Source organism: Balaenoptera borealis, assembly GCF_965194805.1.
Source record: "Balaenoptera borealis genome assembly, chromosome: 21".
NCBI classification, from domain to species: Eukaryota; Metazoa; Chordata; class Mammalia; order Artiodactyla; family Balaenopteridae; genus Balaenoptera; species Balaenoptera borealis.
Window position 1 is genome coordinate 19,385,690 of NC_138880.1, and position 11,058 is coordinate 19,396,747.

Sequence of the window (11,058 nt, forward strand, 5' to 3'; positions counted from 1 at the left end):
CAGCAAGCTGTCACTGGCCGGTCCAACGGTGGAACAATGGACATATTACAAAGTGGCGCTGGTGAAAGAGATAGAGGTTAGGCATCAACCCAGCAGCATAGGCTCCCACTTTCCATAATGAATCGAGCTACTGCTGCCTCTAAATGTCCAACCTGCCAGCAACAGAGACCAATGTTGAGTCCATATCATGGCACCATTCCTTAAGGAGACAATCTGCCCATTTGATGGCAATTTGTCTACACTGAGTCCCTTCTACCTTTAAAAGACCTGTGATTGATTCACAGGAATAGCCCTTTTTTGGTATGGATTGCCTTTCCTGCACACAGAGTCTCAGCCGGCATCACTACCCAAGGGTTTGTTCAACCTGCCCAGGATCCCACACACAGCAGAGCAGGCATTAGAGTAGGCCTGTGACAAAGAGATACACCAGTCATACCACCTCCATGAAAACGTGGATTTGAGCAACGGGTAGACTGTGATGGATGTGGAGATTCATCATCGACATGCCTCTGCAAGGAAGGATTTATAGTCCCAGCTGCCTAGGTGTTGTCAGCCCTGAGTCCCACCACCTATGGTGACCCACATCTAGCAGCTGATCTACAAGTAAGAAGTTTCAGCCAACTCACCCCACTGAGTTAGGGCCATTTTAGCTCAATCAAAATGGCTAAGTCTGACATGACGTCTGCATCACAGCTCAACTTTTCCTGCCCAGTCTTATTTCCTTGCTTTTCTTTCCACATTTGTTTATCCCAAGGGCAATGCCTAATAAATATTCTATTCCCTAAACTCCATCTCAGAGTCTAACAGAACCCACCTGGATTACATTTTCTGAACAAATCTCAGGGCCACAGAGTGAGCCGTGGGAGGCCCCAGAGCATATTAATATCTCAGGACATCTTTATGAATCTATACAATGCACTTTCATAAGTATATATTTTTAAATTACTCCTGGGTTTATACTTGCAGCCTTATGATAATTGAAGTAGCATGCAAATAAATTCTCAAATACCTTTAGCCAATATGTATAGAAAATGTACATCATATCTATTTTAGGAAACCCTCCTACACTGTTGATGGGAATATAAATTGGTACAGCCACTATGCAGAACAGTATGGATGTTCCTTAAAAAGCTAAAAATATAGCTACCATATGATCCAGCAATCACACTCCTGGGCATGTATCTGGAGAAAATGATAATTCAAAAAGATACATGCACCCCAATGTTCATTGCAGCACTATTTACACTAGCCAAGATATGGAAGCAACCTAAATGTCCATCAACAGAGGACTGGATTAAGAAGATGTGGTACATATATTCAATGGGATATTACTCAGCCATAAAAAAAGGACAAAATAGTGTCATTTGCAGCTGCATGGATGGGACCTAGAGATTGTCATACTGAGTGAAGTAAGTCAGACAGAGATAGACAAATATCATATGATACTGCTTATATACGGAATCTAAAAAAAAATGGTACAAATGAACCTATTTACAAAACAGAAATAGAGTCACAGATGTAGAAAACAAACTTAACAGTTACCAAGAAGGAAAGGGGGAGAGGGAGGGATAAACTGGGAGATTGGGATTGACATATACACACACTACTATATACAAAATAGATAACTCATAAGAACCTTTGTATAGCACAGGGAACTCTACTCAATACTCTCTAATGAGCTATATGGGAAAAGAATCTAAAAAAGGGTAGATATATGTATATGTATAACTGATTCACTTTGCTGTTCAGCAGAAACGAACCCAAGATTGTAAATCAACTATACTCCAATAAAAAATAATTTAAAAAAGAAAAGAAAAACAAAATTCTAGGAGAGGGCCAGGAAGCTAGGCACTGTCCCCTCACCATCCCGGGCCCTCTGACGCCTTCCTCCACTTCCACCTCCTCTCGGCCCCCGCCCCAGTTAAGGTGGGGCGGGGAACAACCCAGAATTTCTTTAACTCTCTCCAGCCCTCCCCCAACCTGGCCTGAACGTGAGAAGAACCAGGCCGGCCCACTGCCATCAGAGGCCTGGTACCGCCGTGGGGTGTGTGAAGACGCGGGGTGCAGCCCCGCCCAGGGCAAGCGGTGGGGAAGGGCCTGGTCCCCCTCCCCCCTTCCCCCTCCCCCTCCCCCCCGCCCCCCCCCCGCTCCCCGGCCCATTCGTGAGGACTAGGGCCCTCATCCCGCACCGCCACCAATGCGATGGCCCAGTAGCAGATGACCAGTTCGCAGAAGGCCCTGCTGCTCGAGCTGAAATCCCTGCAGGAGGAAGCGGTGGAGGGCGCCGCATCACCCTGGTGGATGGATCTGACCTCTACAACGGGGAGGTTGCCCTCTTCGGACCCCCTAACACCCTCTACGAAGGCGGCTACTTCAGGCTCATATTAAATTCCCTATTGATTACACGGATTCACCACCTACCTTGAGATTCTTGACCCAAATGTGGCTCCCCAACATTTAAGAGCATGGAGATGTACGCATTTCCATTCTTCCTCCGCCTGTAGGCGACCCACAGAGTGGAGAACCGCCCCCTGAAAGGCGGAACCCTACTCAAAATTTCAGGACTATCCTGTTAAGTGTAATCTCGTTGCTTAATGAGCCCAATACCTCCTCCCCAGCCGAGGTGAATGCTTCCGTTATGTTCAGGAAAGGGAGGGACAGTACAGGAAAAGACAAAGAATGTGCCGAAATCATTAGGAAACAGGTTTCAGCCACTAAAGACAAAGCAGAAAAGGATGGAGCGAAGGTCCCCACGACCCTGGCGGAATACTGCATCAAAACTAAAGTGCTGGGACTTCCCTGGTGGTCCAGTGGCTAGGACTCAGCACTCCCAAGGCAGGGGGCCCGGGTTTGATCCCTGGTCAGGGAACTAGATCCCACATGTGTGCTCCAACTAAAGATCCCACATGGGGCGTTGAAGATCCCGCATGCATGTAACGAAGACCCAGCAAAGCCAAATAAATATTTTTTAAAAAAACACCACTAAAGTACTGCAGCCTCAGTTTGCCTCTACAAAGTGTTCACAGTGAAACACATTTGGTCTGTTTTCAGATTCTTGAAGAATTAAATAGTCTTTCATCAAAAAAAAAGATAAATAAAATTCTAAAAATTTCACAGGCAAAAATAATCTCAAAATGGATCATAGATCTAAATGTAAGAGTTACAACTATAAAAATTTCAAGAAGAACACACAGGAGAAATATTTAGCAACTTTGGGTTTGGCAAAAAAATTCTAGATACAAAACAAACAGTATAACGAAAGCAATTTCATAAATTGGACTTTATCAAAATTTAAAACTTTGCTCTTCAAAAGACCCTGTTAATGAAAGAAAAGATAAACACAGACTGAGAGAAAATATTTGCAAAATATATATTCAAAAAGGACTTATACCTAGAATATATATAGAACTCTTACAACTCAGTAATATGATAAATAACCCAATAAATATGGGCAAAAAATCTGAACTAATGCTTTACTGAAGAAGATATACAGATGACAAATAACCTCATGAAAATATGTTCCACATCATTAGTCACTATGGAAAGTGTCACTAGTCACTAATAGAAAGACTATTCATACCAAGTGTTGACGAGCATGTAGAACAACTGGAACTCATATGATGCTCTTTTATTTTTTTTAATTTTTATTATTTTAAATTTTATTTATTTATTTTTTTTTGGCTGCGTTGTGTCTTCGTTGCTGCACACAGGCTTTCTCTAGTTGCAGCGAGCAGGGGCTACTCTTCGTTGTGGCGCCTGGGCTTCTCAATGTGGTGGCTTCTCTTGTTGCCGGGCACGGGCTCTAGGCATGGGGGCTTCAGTAGTTGTGGTTTGCAGGCTCAGTAGTTATGGCTTGTAGGCTCTAGAGCGCAGGCTCAGTAGTTGCGGCGCATGGGCTTAGTTGCTCCATGGCATGTGGGATCTTCCCACCCGTGTCCCCTGCATTGGCAGGAGGATTCTTAACCACTGCACCACCAGGAAAGTCCTTATGATGCTCTTTGAAAAGTAATATGGTACAACCACTTTGGGACACTGGTTGGCTGTGTATTATAAATACAAATCAGCAATTCCACTCTAGACATTTATCCCAGAGAATGAAAAATGTATGTTCATAGCAGTTTTATTCACAATAGCCCTGGAAACAACCAGATGTCCATCAACTGTTAAATAGATAAACAAATTGTGTTATAGCCTTACAATGAACTACTACTCAGCAATAAAGAGAAAGATACCTCTGATACATGCAATATGGGTAAATCTCAAAAACGTTGAGTTCATACTGAATGTTTCCATCGATGCTAAATTCTAGAAAATAAAAGCTAATCTATAGAGACAGTAAGCAGATCAGTGGTTTCCTTGAGCTGTGGGTGAAGGAAGTAATGACCACAAATGGGCAAGGAGAAACATTCTGGCCTGATGGAAATATTCCATATCGTGAGTGTAGTGGGAGTTACACAGGTGTATATATCAATATTTGTCAAAAGCCATAAAATGCTACACTTAAAATCTTTGAATTATTCTATGTAAATTATACCACAATAAAAATTTTTAAAGAACATTTTTAAAAACGGTTTAAAGTATGACCAAAAGAAATGAAAGTAGGATTTTGAATAGATATTTGTACACCCATGTTCATAGCAGTTTTGCAAAATAGACAAAGGGTGGAAACAACCCATGTGTCCATGAACAGAAGAATGTGTAAACTAAATATGGTATATACATACAATTAAATATTATTCAGCCTTAAAAATCTGACACGTGCTACAACATAGACGAGCCTTGAAAACATTATGCTAAGTGAAATAAGCCAGTTACAAAAGGACAAATAATGTGTGATTCCACTTGTATGAGGTTCTTAAGGCAGTTGAATTCACAGAAGCAGAAAGTAGAACGGTAGCTGCCAAAGGGTGAGAGGAGAGGAGAATGAGGAGTCAGTGTTCAGTGGATCAGAGTTGCAGGTGGGGAAGAAGAAAACGTTCTGGAGATGAATGGCAGGGATGGTTGCCCAACGACATGCATGTACCTAATGCCATAGAACCGTACATTTTTAATTGTTTCAAAAAGGTAAATTTACGTATATTTTACCACAATTTAAAAAAAGGAGAGGTAATGAATATAATATGTGAGAGGAAGAAGTGGACACCCCTTTGAAATTAATGCTTTGATTCTGTGGGTAGGGAAAGCTTGGAAACCAAGATGAGTGACCCCATCATAGAAAGCTGATAAGCAAGGGATCAAGGAGACTAGAAAGAAAGAACTCCAAATAGGGACCATCCTGACCAACAGGATAGGTGAACCTAACAATTCAGATGATTATCTTTATGCCGAAATGCAAAGAAATGATCACCTTGAGTCTCTCCCAAAGGGTTATGTTTCTAACTCCCAAAAGCTTTCTATGGAAGCATGAATTTCATGGGAAATAGCTGGAGAATAGGCTAATGGAAAGATATGAATTTCGATTGGGCCCACTGTCTGCGCAACAATTTCTCTATGGGCTAAGACAAAGGGTCATTAGATTTGGAATCACATCCCCCATTCACAAGAGAAACACTGACAAGTTACTAAGATTCGGAGGAGATCAATAGGACAGAAGAATCAGCTAAACTTGCAGGCACGGCAGCTATGGCAACAACCTTGGCAAACCCTCCGCACAGATAGCAACAAGCCACTTCAAAATCACTGGGAGCTGAGCCAAGAGAGGGAACACTGAGACAAGGGCTTCGTAAATCCTAAGGATAAACTCCCTGCACATGGAAAACAAAGGACAACTTCCAAAGCATTTCCTTTGATTTCTTCTGATCTTTCTTAATTTAAGAACCCTGGCACTAAAGTCTGGAGATTAGACCCAGTCTCTCAAAGGGAAGGACAATCTGCCCCAAAATCCTTAACATCAGGTCCAGTAAAACATTAGATTGGCCTGGAGAGACTCTAAACCCCGAGACTTGTTTTGAACAAAAGATAACTTTCAAGAATCTCAGGAACTTTTAGATACAGGATCAAAGATAACATTAATTCTGGGAAACTTGAACATAAGGAGAGAAATTTTTTTGACTATTGAAAGATATGGAGGAGAAGTAGCTGAGGTTCCTGGGTTAGGATAGTGGCCAGACACAGAGGACCAAAGAAGTTTTCCTAGGGTGGTATTTCCTTTCCTTGAGTGTGTAATTGCAAGGGATTTATTGCAATTCTAGGGATGGAAAGAGTCTTCAAATGTTAAAGAGTAGAACCCCCAACAACTGGACCTGCCAAAAGGGAAGCTCTAGAACCACACTGTTGCAAATGTGGAATAGTACCACGGTGCAGTAGGACTATACTAAATTACATAGCAGGGATGTTGAAGAAACTGGGACTAACCCCACACACCACTTACCCCTTGAACCCTGGTTTGACTGGTCCAAAATAGAGATGGACATTGAATCAACCTTTTGGTAATCTGTGGTCACTGATGTAGCAAATGCATCCTTTTAGATGCTAATTATGACCTGTTAATTTTGGTCATCAATATAGTGTGCCTTTGTCTGGCCAGAATGGCCCTACTATAGGATAAATTCTTTAGCACTACATTATAATCTCATAAGGTAACATTTAAACAGGTGTCCTTGATCTTATTCAAATAGAAGATGTATTTATTTTAGAGCTGGCACGTTGGCGTAGCAGTTGGAAATAATTGTACTTGAGGCTCTGCCTTCCCTTATTAGTTTGACAACTAAAAATGATAGAACAATTTTATAGAAAAACTAAATTCAAGGGCCCTTCACCAAACAATAACTTTTATGGGAGTGTTGTTATTTCAAACATATAAATTATACACTGAATGGAACAAAATGTTTGTCCTTGAAACTCACATCACTAAACAGGATGCAAAGAAAGTAAGTGCCGGGTACAGATACCGACACAATGGGGTATTCTGCTGCAGTAACATCATTAGATCACGTGGCCTCCTGACAGGCAGGTTTCTTAAAGATTACACAGGCAACTTTCTAACCTCTCAGCCCATATAACCCAGAATGACTCCCCAGTGGACTCTCCAGTGATCCCTTGATGTGGAATCATTGGCATGTCCCTAAGGAAATGAAAAGGTTGTCATGTCTGTCAAATGGTGTACTCAATTTTGAGTACAAATCAGTTGCCAGCCACTTATTGGTCCATCGTTAAAACAGAGCAACCCAAAGAGAGAACATCAAGTCCTTTTGCCACCACCACAAATTTGATTATATCTGATACCCAAGTACTCTCAAGGGATGACGGGCAGATGAGGGCTCCATTGTTAAATGGAAGCAGTAGAATCGGGATAGAGTACTGTCCTTCACAGAAGCATGCTGCACTGCTAGGAGCCAGCCCTTGGCAAGAGCACCCTTACTGATGCCCAGGGTACACTGCTTCTTCTAAGAAACACTGTGCTTGACCACTGCACTCTTCACTCTGATACCTCCAAGACGATTATTTTCAAATACCACAAGATGTGGTAGCCATCCAAATCTCAGTGTGCTTGGAGGTAGAGTCTTCTTCACCTTAACAATTTATCTTCTCAATAATTTCTCCCTTCACAATAATTGCCCCCTTCACAGTCCCACCCTCCACACAACTCAAGCCCCATGGCAAAGGGTAAGGTAACAGTCTGGCCAATAAATATGCTCGAACCTCACACACGACTGGCCATTCCACCACCATGAAGAGATCTGGAGCAATACAAGTGACAGGTCCTGAATGCTTCTTCATTAAAAAACTAGAGAGAAAATAGAAGTAGAGCTGACTTATTTACTGAATTGGGGTAAAGAGTATACGGTTCATTGGGGAAAAAACATGGGTTGGTCAAAAATATATAAGTAAAAACTTAAATATAAGTAAACACTTGTATCTGAAGTTATATTTTCTTATATTTTAACCATGGTGGAGGGGGACTTGTGGATGAAATGAGGACAGATATTCATTTCTGGATGCCAGAAATGCTAAAATAAATATTCAAACTCCCTTTGTCCCAATGCGTGGCAAGATACATGTGAACCACCTAGAAGCCAAATCATACAGGAAACTTTAGTGTCTGAGGAACCAGGAAACATTGAATATTTTTTCAAACAGGGTCAGGGGAACTTTGATATGAAATCCAGAAATCTTTTAAAACTAAGAGGCCTTTGATTAGTTTTTTCTTTTCTAGTCTAGTTCTCTAATCCTTCTTTTCTGTTGATGGACATAGTATCCTATGCAAGACTAGGGTACAACTTCACTGTAACAGCTTGTCCCAAGCAACTGCACTTTTGGGGCCTGAATGTGGAGTTGCTTAGTCTGATGAGAAGCAAGGCTATTTTCAGCATTTATGGAACCATTCAACCAACTGTCACGGGCCATTTGACACATTGCAGCCTCCCATGCCGGAGTGGTCTCTATAGAGAGAAGAACCTTGGTCTCAAAGTATTAATTATATACAGTTATACATGGCAATGGCTGTAGCCTGTGGAGAACACTCAACCAGGAAAGAGATCAATCTGTTCTACTTTAACAAGTAGAAAAGCTAATTGTTGCTAATGAAAGTTTATTTATATACATTCTCTTATCATTGCAGAAACTGTAGGGAAGTTTTGCAAATGATAGTTAACATTCCAAGCAAGAAAGAATGGAAAATGTAAGTTAATAAATGATTTCTAATAGAACATTTAAAATAAAGAAGAAAGAAGATGATTAATGGGTGAGATTTTCCCCAAGCATCCTGAGGATAAAATTAATTATTTTCAAAATATTGATTTGATAATAAACCAAATTATTCTTATCTTTCCATGTATGAATTAATTAATATGTTCACACACTACTTCCATTTAGGAGTATCAAGTGAAATCTATTCAGATATAGAATAGATCATTTCTTCAAGTAGTATAAATTCAGTAGATACAAATTGTTTTTCTGACATAGGAAGACATGCCAATATATAAATAGAATTAGAATGCAAGATATAGTGACTTTCTAGTTTTCTGAAAGTTTGTAAAGCCACTGCTTCAATCATATTTCATATCTCAAATTTCTACAGGTAGCTATCACCATAAAAAAGTTAAACTTTTTGAATTATGGTTTTCTCAGGGTATATGCCCAGTAGTGGGATTTCTGGGTCATATGGTAGTTCTATTTTAGTCTTTGAAGGAACCTCCATACTGTTCTCCATAGTGGCTGTATCAATTTACATTCCCACCAACAGTGCAAGAGGGTTCCCTTTTCTCCACACGCTCTCCAGCAGTTACTGTGTGTAGATATTTTTGATGATGGCCATTCTGACCGGTGTCAGGGGAAGATAACTCATTGTACCTTTGATCTGTATTTCTCTAATGACTAGTGATGTTGAGCATGTTTTCATGTGCCTCTTGGCCATCTGTATATCTTCTTTGGAGAAATGTCTACTTAGATCTTCTGCCCATTTTTTGATTGGGTTGTTTGTTTTTTTGATATTGAGCTGCATGAGTTGTTTATATATTTTGGAGATTAATCCCTTGTCAGTTGCTTCATTTGCAAATATTTTCTCCCATTCTGAGGGTTGTCTTTTCGTCTAATTTATGGTTTTCTTTGCATGGAAGTAACCTAAATGTCCATCAACAGATGAATGGATAAGGAAGATGTGGTACATATATACAATGGAATATTACTCAGCCATAGAAAGAAATGAAATTGGGTCATTTGTAGAGATGTGGATGGACATAGAGTCTGTCATACAGAGTGAAGTAAGTCAGAAAGAGAAAAACAAATACGTATATTAATGCATATATGTGGAATCTAGAAAAATGGTACAGATGAACCTATTTGCAGGGCAGGAATAGAGACGCAGACATAGGGAATGGACATGTGGACACGGGGTGGGGAATGAGGTTTGGGATGAACTGGGAGATTGGGATTGACATATATACACTACCATGTGTAAAACAGACAGCTAGTGGGAACCTGCAGTATAGCACAGGGAGCTCAGCTCGGTGCTCTGTGGTGACCTAGATGGGTGGGATGGGGGCGGAGGAGGGAGGTCTAGGAGGGAGGGCATATATGTACACATATAGCTGATTCACTTCATTGTACAGCAGAAACTAACACAACATTGTAAAGCAACTATACCCCAATTTTTAAAAAAAGTTAAATTTATATTCTTATTATATCTAAAAAAAAAGAAGAAATTTTGATTGAGTAACAATATTCATTGTGGGCCATCTCTGATCAGTGTATTATCTCTTTAAATTTATATGACTTCCTCCACAGTTATAAATTTAGACACCAGCAACATTTTGCAAAAGATTTGAAATACTTGCACAATGTTGGCTTTGGCACACATGCTTTAATATAGGTGTCAAACATTGAACCAAAACTAGTTTTGCACTTTTATTGACAAATAAAAATAAATGGGAATTATTTTATTCTGAAGATTATTAAAGTATTACTGCTAAACCATTTTTACTATTTTTTTTACATTTATAAAAGGAATAGGTTTTGTGTTTTTTTTAACATCTTTATTGGAGTATAATTGCTTTACAATGGTGTGTTAGTTTCTGCTTTATAACAAAGTGAATCAGCTATACATATACATATATCCCCATATCTCCTCCCTCTCACATCTCCCTCCCACCCTCCCTATCCCGCCCCTCTAGGTGGTCACAAAGCACCGAGCTGATCTCCCTGTGCTATGCGGCTGCTTCCCACTAGCTAGCTATTCTATATTTAAACCAATAGGTTTTGAGCTAAACCATTTCTCTGCCTCTTACCCTGCATGCACGCAAGTACACACACTACTCCTCTAGCCACGCACACATTCCCATGTAGCTTTATTAAAGGTATCTGTTGAACTCCCTACCCTCACCCTCCACATTACCATTAATTTATTCAAGTAATGAGAGGATGAATTAATAGGAATAACTCCAGAGAACATTAAAGCAACAGTTAGTCTTTCATTCAAATTGTGGTGCATGGTCTGGCCATCTCAAGCATCACCTGGGACATTGTTAGAAATGCAAAAGTTCAGCTCTTCACCCCCTAACTGAGACCTGGTTTAACAGATCTGTCTTTTAACAAGATCCCCAGGTGATTTCGCATGTACAT

General features: G+C 40.3%; 1 pseudogene across 1 annotated transcript; it reads left to right on the forward strand.

The window, feature by feature from the left end:
- The first annotated feature begins 2,217 nt into the window (after positions 1 to 2,217).
- On the forward strand, positions 2,218 to 10,640 carry LOC309619569 (ubiquitin-conjugating enzyme E2 R2 pseudogene; annotated as a pseudogene). Its single transcript has one exon. The product of its transcript is annotated as a ubiquitin-conjugating enzyme E2 R2 pseudogene (transcript).
- The last annotated feature ends 418 nt before the right edge of the window (positions 10,641 to 11,058 follow it).